Below are 11,911 nucleotides of genomic sequence, written 5' to 3' on the forward strand. Positions count from 1 at the left end.
ACCGCCGTCAGATAAAATATTCACCGCATCCTTACAAACGCATTCATTTGATCAAACATATTTTAGGGATGCGCATACTGCACAAACGCACACGTGTTCTATCCCGCTCGCAAAGAGGGTAGGTTTGTGTTGTTGTTTACTTTGCTTGAAGGGGCATAAACAAACTTATGTACTTCTCCCTGATCGATTACCCCGAACAAAATTCTCGATTCAAATAAACGAGCGCCCGTCCGTTCGAAGCAACGAAGGCGATCGAGGAGGAGGCGGAGGAGGAGGAGGTGGGGAGAGCCGCTATCTGGATCGGAGCGCGATCCAGAAGCAGAGACGTTCGTCCCTTGTCTGAGCTCGCAGACAGATGTGGGAGCGAAGGGGTGGGTACTCCTCTTCATTCGCCGGCACGGGATCGGGATGGGCAGCAAGTGGTCGCGTCCTGCGGGGCAACACGAGAAGGTCGAGATCGCGCAAATATAAATGTGTCGTCAAAACCCTACGCCACCCGACACCACCAATTAGTCAACAGGTTTGTGAATGTAAACAAAATGCGCCAATCAGTCACTGGTTCAGCACGCCCGTGTGCTGGAGAGTAATTGTGCAGTAACACAATTTGGCACATTCTTGATTTGAAGCTTTCGTGGCTGCAGGAATCCATGCTCACAAAACGTGCCAAATTTCATACTCTTCATACTCTTTGGTTCTTTCGGTAAAGTCACGTAGGTATAAACACAAGAACACACACGCACAGAGCACGGGCGTTGCGTTGTTAAAAGCTGGCCTCTCCCGCACAATCAGCCGGCGTTCTGGGCAAGCCTCCCTCCCGGAAGCAACTTCTCACACTTGACGCATTCCTTGCTGGATTCCCAAGTGACCTTTATTAAAAATGCAATTTAAATTGGAGGAATCTGAGCTTTTCATATCCCGTCGCTGAATAATGGAGGTGGTTTGTAGTGGGGGTGGGGTGAGTAGTGGGGGCAGGGGGGGATCCCTGCAAGGGGGGAGGGGGCGGGGGGGTCGGGGGGGGGCGGGGAGGTGGGTGGAGGGTGAGAGGAGTTCGTCCCCACGAACGTGACTCACACCGTGGTGCTCATTAAACACTCGTCCCCCCGTGTGACTAACGGGACACGGCTTAGGACACGCCAAGCGGGTGTGTGTGTTTACGAACACGCAAAGGTGCCTCGTCACAGCCTTTAACAGACTGTTGAGGCAGGTGCTGTTAGCGAGCACCTGTACGGAGGCCGCCACCGGCGCACAAGGGGCTGATGTGGCTTATCAACCACGTCCGGCCGACGGAGCCTCCTCCAGTGGCGATGTTTGCACATCGCACCAGATACTCGCGCCTCCGATTAGCACGGTTGGCTACGGACGGTGCGAAAGAAGCTCAACAAATACACCATTGGAACCTCATTTGCCAGTAAAAAATATGATAATTGGATTTTTACCCTTCCATCTGGCAACAAAACTGACACCTTTTTTACAAGGAGTCATGTTTGCATAGACCACAATACCTGCAGTCATAATGCAAACAAACATTTTTTTTTTACTGGCAAATGAGGTTCCAATGGTGTAAATGCTTTCCCCAAGCTCTCATACTCTGATGGTGCATTGTCTTTGAGTTGTGCGCCTTTTGGCGTCATCTGGTCCAACCCATGTGAGACTAGGCTCTAAGGAAAGCTGTCTCGGGTGTGGACCAATCAACTTCAAGGACAGTGCACATTATCAGAGTTATCTTTTTTGTTTGCATTATGACTGCAGGTATTGTGGTCTATGCAAACATGACTCCTTGTAAAAAAGGTGTCAGTTTTGTTGCCAGATGGAAGGGTAAAAAAACAATTATCATAAGCTCAACAAATGTTTGAGGTTGAGATCCAGGTCGGGTTTAAATGTAAATGCCACTCGCCACTGATGTCAGCAGGCATTCAGTGACGTGCGCTAAACGGCCCCCCCCCGTATAAAGGCAAAGATCCCACCCTATAATCTGTATGGGCCCTTTTGGGGCAAGTGCTGTTAGCGAGCATCTACGAAGGCCAACACAGGCACACGAGGGCGTGGGTGGCCAGCACCACGCCCGGCCGCCTGCGTCTCCCTCGTGGCAATGTTTACACAACGCACCAGGGTCTCATTTGAGGCTGAGTCGACCTAGGTGGGGGCACAAGACCGGTTCAGATATAATCGTCACCGGTGTCGGCCGTGAGCGGGAATCGAACTCGGGTGGCCCGGGTTCGTAGCGCGGCGTAGCGCTAACCGCTGCACTACCGCTCACACACACGGACACGCGCAATATGCACGAGGACTTGCTTATGTTTCATAATTTGTATTATGCAGCGGACGAAGGCAGCTGGTTTCCAAACTGATCGTACGTCTGCATCATCACCATAATCACCCCCAGTGCGTGTGCCGGAGCGAGCGTTTGGGAGGCTTGGATGGGGGTCGTGATTCGCGGAGGGAAGAAAGCGGCTGCATTCACCCAACCTTTTGTGGACAGAGATGGATGCGCCCCTTTGTTAAAACTCTCGGCTCGTCCACGTGAATACCCACCGGTTATTCATTTCGCTGAGTCAGCCCTGGAGAGTGTCGGTGCGTGCGTGTGCCGACGTCTCTGCGCGTCTGTCTCGATGCGTGCCTTGGTGCGTAACAACACTTACCCCGACGGTCTGTCAAAGCTATGCTGTACGTGGGATCTTTGTCTTTTCGTGTGACTGTGTGTGGGGAGCGGTGGCGCAGTGGTTAGCGCACTGTGCTGCGGACCCGAATTCGGTTCCCGCTCAGTGACCAATAACAGTGGCGGATATTTGAACCGGTGCTGGGTCTCCCTAGGTCGACTCAGCCTTAAATTAGCATGCCACCACTTAGGAGACAAAGGTGGCAGGGCATGGTGTGATATCCAAAGCACCCCTTCGTGTGCCGTGTTGGTACCTTAATGGGTGCTGGCTAACAGCACTTGCCCTACCTAAATGCCGGGATGGCTCTGCGTGTGGTCTGTGTGTGTCTTTGTCTGTAGGGGGGGCTCCGTCACAAACCCCATAGTGGGCCCCCGACACCTTCAAACTAATTTGTAAGTACGACATCTGACGCCGTGTCGTAGAATCGCGGGCCCCCCCCCCCCCAAAGCGCGGGGCCCAGGGCGGGTGCCCCCCCCCAATCGCTGTACCCCTGGGGACGGCTCTGTCTGCATGTCTGTGTGTATGTATGACGTCATTAAACTGCATGACGAGGTGGAGTTTCATCATCAACATCATGAGCAGCAGCCATGTTATATCCACTGCTGGATGAAGGGCTCTCCCCCCCCCACCCCTTCACGCCGTTACCATCCCTCGCGGAAACGTGATGCATCTTAAATGCTTCTCAGAATCAGAAAATGTATTTATAATTGAGGAATCCGATGAGCTATGAAGCAATTTTTTCACAGATGTCCAGTAGGGGCGGGTCAGAACGTTATAACGACAAACAATACAAAAACACGACAGGAGCGCAAAGTATGGGTTACGGTGAACAAATCACTTAAAAAAAATAAAACTAAACAATTTTACTACTATGAGACATCTCCCTTACCAGTGGCAAAATATAGTAATAGGTGTTTACCCTTTCAACTGGTACAAAAAACTGCCTTGTATAAAGGTGTCAGTTTTTTGTACCAGTTGAAAGGGTAAAAATCTATTACTAAACAATTTTAATCTGACCATCATCGCTCCATCTCCACGCTGGACGTCCCCTCTCCCCGGCGCCCTCTCTATCAGACGCGTTGGCTGCTGCCACTAATCTCGACCACCATCGGACATCCTTCCCGCCCAACACCCACGTGCCCTTCAAAACTTCAATCAGCAGACAATGGAGATGAAAGGGAGCTGCAGGCAAGCCAGAGATGAGAGCTTTTCATTTGCCGGGTTACGTTATTTGGCTCTTTGACGTTCATTCGCCACCGGATTCGAGCTGACGCTTTGGGCCGATCGCCCTCCCTTGGTTGCGTTCAACGACGCCTTTAGCTACTTGGCGTCTCCTCGGCTGTCGCTTTGCTTTCCTTCAATGCCTTGCGGCGCCATCGACCGTCAGTATCGCGCATTGATCATCACGCCGGCGTTCACCCTGAGCCCCTGACAGGCCACGCGGGTTAACGCGTGCACGCCTCTCTCTCTCTGTCTGTGTGCAACATTGAACGGTATCGCTAATTGCGCTCGCGTGTTCTTTGAGCCCCCTCCCTGCTCCTATCTCGCCCCCCCCCACCCCCCCGTTTAATACCTAAATGCGCTCATCTCGTACAATTAGCGTGGAGATTTGATTGATTTGGGGGCCGCTGCGATGGCGAGATGTTAACTCGCTCGCTTAAGTATGCAGGCAGCCGTGGATTCGATCCCGACCCTAACGCCTGAATATTTGGAGTGTCCACGTCTCTTTTTTTACGATCAGTGGAAACAAGAAGATGATCGGTGTATTCGGCACTTTGCTTCGTTCATCATTTCGTATTTTTTTTTTACTTTGCTTTATGTAAACCCCCACCTCTCGCTCACTCTCTCGCTTACTCTCTCGGTCACTCTCCCCTCTCTCTCCCTCCTGCCCACACTCTCCCCTCTCTCTCCCTCCTGCCCACACTCTCCCCTCTTTCTCTTTTTTTTCTCTCTACCCTAGTGGTCGCGTGGATTTTCCCTGCACATTTACAAAAGTGCGTTTGGAGTATTCTACCGCTGTACATTTCCACGCGATCAGCCACTTCGTAGAGCTATCATTTGTGGCCAGGTCGTTTCTGAAAAAGAGCTATAATAGCTCAGTGAGCCTTATCGGGTGGCGCTGTGGTTTTAGTGCATCGCACTCAGTCCTGTAGCGTGAGCGCATTCTGCTGATGAACAATTTTTTTTTATTTCGACCGGAGCGCACGGCGTTATTAAACACGCACGGGCTGGGTGGAGTGGTGGCGCACTGGTTAGCGCACGAAAGACCCGGGGCACAAGTTCAATATCCCGACCACTGCTACATCAGTGGCGAGTGAAATTTCAACCAGTCCTGCAATCCCCCGCCCCACTCGCTTTATGCCCACCTCATTGACCAGAGTGGTGAAGTATGGTGAAACAACCCAATGACTAACCTGGTGCAGAGAGGCACTCCGCCCCCATCCAGCAGTGGATTGACAAAGGGCTGAATATGATCAAATTCTGACTTTAAAAAAATTCAGAATTGCTCTGCCAACTCAGCAGTATGACTGAGCACACTCAATCGGCATGTCGCGTATGGTGGGGCAACATGTGGGTACATCCCACTTCTTCTTCCAAGACGTCTGGCCAGGATTGAATAGGTGGGGTAATATCCTGTGTAGGTGGTGTCAAGAGCTCCCTCTAGTGGAGGCTCTTCCTTAACGCTGCCTCATCACAAGACACGTGCAGCACAAAAGGCTAACGTTTCGGACAACGGTCCTTCTGCAGTGACTACTTTTAAAGAAGGGGCCGCGACACCAGGCACACAGTACTGTCCTTATTTAAGGATTAATCAACACTGGGAAACTCTAGCCACCACTCGCTACTGATGTCAGCCGTGGCCTTGGAGTCGAACTCGGGCGGTCGGGTTTCGCAGTCGCCGCGCGATCATGACGACTGCGCGCAGCAGCCCATGGTGCGTGTGGGTTCGCCGAATTGCCGCAGCCAACCAATGCCTTCGTCTCTTTGTCAGGCGGAGCGGTGCGTTTTTAACGAGGGCCGTGAATCATTTTTTTTAATTTGCGGTCCAGCGATGCGCTATCTTGGATCACAATTTGCGCAATTTGCATGACAATGAGCGGGGCTCGCGGTGCTGCTCGACGCATTTCCGTTGCCGGCTAGCGCCACCTGCTGATGAGTTTTAACTTTTCTAAAACTCGAAACGTTTTATTTTATTTTACCAGGTAAGGCCCCACCCACTGAGCTTTTATAGCTTTTTTTTCAGAAGCGATCTGGCCACGAATGGTAATAGCTCAACGAAGTGGTTTTTCATCACGTGGACAATTATAGCAGCCAAATACTTTAAACGCACGTTTCTAAATGTGTAGGGAAAACCCGGAGAACCCAGAGAAAAATCCACGCGACCACGGGGAGAGAGATATTTAAACTCCAAATATACAGGAATCTTTAGGGTTGGGATCGAACCCACGAGATTCTATTTCCCAGGGGAGATAGTTAACATCTCGCCACCGCGGCGCCCTTAGCGATCGGTTTAGATATGGCAGTCAAGACGGTGTCAATCTCCTGCCGAGGACAAGTAGGCAGCCTGCGGCATGGACACCGTGCAGAACACATTTCGAACGTGCGCCCCGGGTGGGAACGTCATCGTTGCGGCGACAAAAAGGCGCTAACACGCAGCGTGAAACATGAAACTAATGCCTTATGAATACCGCGTAGAACGGGGGCATAGACATTTGATCTCTCTTGCACTGTGGCCTTCGTAACCTAGGGGGGATGGGGCAAGGTAGTAGGTCGGTGGGGGTAGCGGGGCAGAGACCAGTGGTCTTGGTTTGATGGGGGGGACTTTACAAATATGTTGAGAACCAATGGTGTGTTCGCAGTCATGCCGTGTAGCTAAAGCGAGCCTGACGCTGCTGATGAGACACCGATTGGGGAAACCGCTCCAGAGTTTGCACGTGCAAGGACGGTATTGGGCTGTGGTCTTGTAAAAGATCTGTTTAGATGAATAGGGCCTTGCCAGTTTAATAATAACGTCCGAGTCAACGTTGGTAAAAAAAACAAGAATGTGCTCCCAGAATTAAGGTCGTGTAGCTGATGGTATGTGTAAAATAAATACTGTTTCTTTTTTTAAGTGGCGTGACAAATCTGCAAAGGGGGCATATGGTCTGTTTATTTTATTTCGATACACTTAATAAATAGGACTCAATAATGACGTTGGTGATTACTGGGTGTCCGTTAGGATTATCACTAAAGCTGCCGTTGGAATAAATTATCTGTATTCCATCCTCCGTCTTAAGTGCTTTAAAGCTGATAAAGGATTTATTTTATTGTTAGTGATCCCGCACGTGTGTTTGTTTTCTTCTATCCTTCCGTGCGGCAATTTGTTCAGGAGCTAAAAGCCATTGTAGAGGTCTGCTAGCCACGACGAGGGGGCTTCAGGACAGAAAATGTGTGTCGTTTTGCTGTTCCTCCTCCGTTGAAAAAGCCCAGACTGCAGTGGTTTACAATATGGTCCACAGTTGAGTTTGCATGGCCACAATCGCACTGCCGTGGCCTGTGTCTTTAATCTTCCATTCATTAAGGACATGTTGCAGATCGGCCTATTGATGTTCTGATGCGGTCAATGTTTACACCAACCAGTGTCTTTGAGCAGGATGATTGTCAGAGCCAGGAGGTGTGCGATATTTGTATCTCGAATGAGATGTTGATCCCGCGCGCGTTTGTGTTATGTAATATGTGCCATGAGTGTGTGCTGTGAGCCCATAACTAAGGTGCTCGTGTGTTATGTCAGGAATGCGTGCTGTACTGAAACGTAGATTAATTTCCAGAACAGTGAGCATCTGTGTTGTGCTGTTTAAGTGCCTTAATAAGTAAACTATATAATAGACGACGTTTCTGGCAATGACCCTTCTTCGTAGCACATAAATCAAACGTATTTATTAGGGCATCTATTTAAGGCAGATGCATTGGTCAATGCGTTGAGTCATTCATACACATATATCATGAGCTTAGCAAAACTCCACGACCTCTCTCATGAAGCCGTCTCGTCGTGGCTAGCAGACCTCTAAGTTGGCATTTGGCTCCTGCACATATCGCCGCCACACGCAAGAATGCCACGAGTTTAAGGAACAATGTTAATCTTCAAATCTGCGTCGAGTATTGTAAACTTCAGAACCGACGATATTAATCGAAGAATCGACGCACGGCTACTCTAGACCAGTGGTTCTTAACCTTGACTGCAGCCTTCCACCCCTTTGGTTCTCAATCATAAAACATATATTCTATGAATAAATACATAGGTCTGATTAAACAAAGTAGTTGTACTTACGTGCCCGTGATTAATTTGTGTGTTCGATTATTTACCTTCTAAAAGAAATCTGCCCATGTCTCGCACCCCCAGAAAGGGCATCTCGCACCCCCTGTGGAGTGCAGCGTGCACCCCAGGTTAAGAACCGCTGCTCTAAATCGCATAACATCACGCCCCAGCGACGCCACCCCACCCCTCACTGAACTTGGGACGTCTAATTCCGAACCTTAACCTCGCCACGCTCCTTGTCCGTGAACCTGTTGGCAGCGCTGTCAGTAACCATGCTTACGTGTCAAACGCACTGCGATCGGTGATCACAGAACACGCCTGCGATCCAGCGCTTTGGAGGTAAAGGTTGGTGGATCACGCAGAGATTGACGTGAAACTCCCCCACCTCCCGCTTGGGTTTCCGCTAGGTAGCCGGGAGCTGGTAGTACAGCAAGTGGGTTGATGGAGCCATCTGTATATAGCGTGGCTCCGAGCGTTAACGCCTTCGTGTTGATGAGCTGGTATTCTCTGGGTTTCCGCCCACACACGAAGCGTAAACAAACTTATTTACAAGAAAATCGGCCAAGTATACCGAGGCAGGACCCTCTTGTAAGAGAGTCTTGATGCAATGGACTCATTATATTAACCACCATCGTCACGGCATGCAGCAAGTCTGGCTGACCCACATTGCCAGCGATATGAATTAACCCACATTGAACCACGTAACAATGCGTGTTGTACGGCTCATCGGCATCCCTGCCGTAATACACCGCAACTTGCAAATGTCAGCATTTCTGCGTCGGTTTTGCGTGACTTTATACCCAATAACCAATCGACCCGGGCCCCCTTTAACAATCCACCCGGCCTCCTCAACAAGACCGTCTAGGGCCCGCGTGTGTGTACGTTTCATCCACACCCTCCATCACGCATATCCTCAACAGGACAAGTTGACCTGCATCTGACACGCTACCTCCACCGATCATCATCATCACCACCACCAACCCACCACGACTGACCTGGACGCGACCAGCTCTCTCCAGGTTGTAGTAAAGCCCCACTTGTGTTGTGTGGCAGCGCCTCGGGCCGTGTCTCTGTGTGCGTGTGTGTCTTGTGTGAGTGTGTGTGCTGAAGCGGTGTGTGTGTGGACTGCGAAGCGTTCTTTGTTGCCTGGTTGCTAAGTGGAAACGTGGAGGAGGAGGAGAGGGAGGGGAGGGAGCCGGTGTGTGGGTGAGGAGGAGGAGGAGGAGCAGGCCATGCGATGGGGGTTACACTGTCTGCCCCCGCTGCCTTGCTGCTTCGGTGAATTTCATCAGCGTTAGGTCTTTTTTACAATCGCTAAGTCGAGAATGCACAGATGCCATTTGCATACTCTTCTGTACTAGGAGCACTGACAATATATATTTTATGTAATAATACAATTGCAAGATAGCATGTACTCTGAGTTAGTTTTGATGTTCTCTAGTAATTAAAGTGTATCGTTGGCGACAGAATTGCATGAACAAGAGCAGCACATTGAAGAGTTCCATCAATTTTAAATGGACCGTTGTCAGCCTTCTGTCGTCCGTCACCTCTTCGTGTGTCGCTATCGATCATCACGTCTTCCGAACTTCTTCCGCTGCTTTCGGTGGCAGCCACTCGCAGTAAAGTTATTGTTGCGGTGGAAAGGAGCCCAGCCAGAAGCCAGCCAGGAAACTCGAGGCATGAATTAGTTGTAAGAGTAGTACGGTAGTCTTAGCGAAAACAACGAAAAATGACATTCGTCAACAACACTGCCCTAAAATTAAAACAATAGCTGACGTTTCGGGTAACGGTCCTTCTTCATGGCAGAGAGAACAACAACTACGACTGACCTGCACGTGATCACCAGCGCTCACGATGCAGAACGGCCAGAAAAAATAATAAATCATTCCGGGTCATTGCCCGAAACTTCGCCTACCATACACATTTTGTTTTAATTGCAGTGTTTCTGGTCGAGCGTGTGGAGTTTGTATTCTGTGTATATCACACGCATAGCTGCGCCTCGTCTCAGTGTCTTCCACCACAACCTGTGGAACGCCGCGTGACTAATGTTGAGTGCAATATCTGCTCATGGTGTTGATTCGATGTTCACATATCCGACCTTCTCAGTTATCCGACTATGCCTCAAGACCCCCCCCCCACCCTCATCTCCCAAGGAAGTCAGATATGCGGCGTTGTACTGTGCTTTATTCTGGGACAATTATTGTTGTTTGTCCCCCCCCACCCCCCCCCCCGTGACATTTCCATGTCGTGATGAGCGCATGGTACACGATATTGCGCACGTGTACACTGAATTCTGGAGATTCATTTGAATTGCATTGTTGCGTGGTATTTATTTTAAATCGCAACACAATACCTTCCTGTCCACCCCACCCCTCAGCGGCAATTATATTAATAGCCGTTTAATTGCTGGATTGCAGTGCTGTGATAGACAAAAGGCCCTTAATTGCAGTGATCATTTGGCACAATCAAGGGCTCACAGAAAAAAAAATGCAAATTACAATCCAACAATTATTGTTCTCCCCCCCCCCCCCCATGAAACTCGACTATAATATTAACATCGTCAGAATGCAACGTTCACGATACTGTCTACATTGTCAGGAGTGATTCAAAAGGGTCATGTTCTCTTCACTTATGAATAAAGGCTTCCACAAGTGTTTCGTCAATCTGATGCATGTTGGGGAAACGAAGGTGGCAACGATTTTTGGTTTATTTGCTCTGATGGACTCTTACGTTCGTTTGCTAACATTTTATGCAGAGCGGATCCACATTATAACGTTGATCATGATGATGATGATCATGGTGGGACTGGTGATGATGATGGTGGTGTGTTGTCAATGATGTGCTGATAATGGTTGTGACATTGACCATTATGGCACTGATGGCGATGCGTTCATGATGGTCGTGATAATGATTATACTTCTGCCGACAATGCTGTTGGTGCTGCTGCTGTTCTTGATGCTAATAATAATGGATGTGATAATGAGAATCTGAAGTTTAATCTTGACTTAAAGCTTTTGTGACTGCAGGAATTCATATACTTGGGTCTTTCGGTAAAGTCACGTAGAACCTATCTACGTGACTTTTACCGAAAGACCCAATAATATAATCTTAAATTTATTTCCCGAGTATTGATGCTGCTTATTATGATAACGATGGTAACAATGGTGAAATCAATGATAATGATGATTGCTCAGTAAACGTGTAACATTGGGTGAATGTTGAGCCAACTTTGCCCAAACCTTAACGTGTTGACTGAGTGTGTTAATGATGGAATATTGTGGAAACGACCGCGGTATCGATAGGTGCAGAGCATCAACTATGGATACATCGATTAATCGTCCATAATCATTCTTATTCTCATAACCCATGCAACGAATCGTGTTTCGTATCGATTACGGTGCTGCAATTTCCATACGCTGCACGTCCCCTTACTGCCACTAGAGGCCGCTATAGTCACCAACATTGAAAGAGAAGAGAATGGATTATCGATTGCAATCTATAGATGGTGTATAGTTACGGGTCTAATGTTAATGATACAAAATTATCCATTACGTTGATGAAATAATTCACTCCTGTAAGGCCGTGTGGCTGATGGCATCTGTAAAACAGTTTTCTTTTTTTAAGTGGAGGGCCAAATATTCATACTCTTAGGTTCTTTCGGTAAAGTCACGTAGGTAAAAATTATAATATTAAAATAATAATAAATGAAAATAACAAAATTCATTTATTATTATTTTATTTCTATTTTTTTATTTTTTACCTACGTGACTTTACCGAAAGAACTTAAGAGTATGAATCCTTGCAGTCACAAAAGCTTCAAATCTAGAATTAGGGCCAAATATTTATTTTTGGTATCGATTATTGTAGCTTTGTTAACCATGAAGGAGATTATAGATAACGATCAAGTTAATTATGATCAGATCAGAGTTACGATTAGGCGAGTTTAACGTACAACTGC

The sequence above is a fragment of the Lampetra planeri genome, chromosome 2 (assembly GCF_965212315.1).
Source record: "Lampetra planeri chromosome 2, kcLamPlan1.2.h2, whole genome shotgun sequence".
NCBI lineage: Eukaryota > Metazoa > Chordata > Hyperoartia > Petromyzontiformes > Petromyzontidae > Lampetra > Lampetra planeri.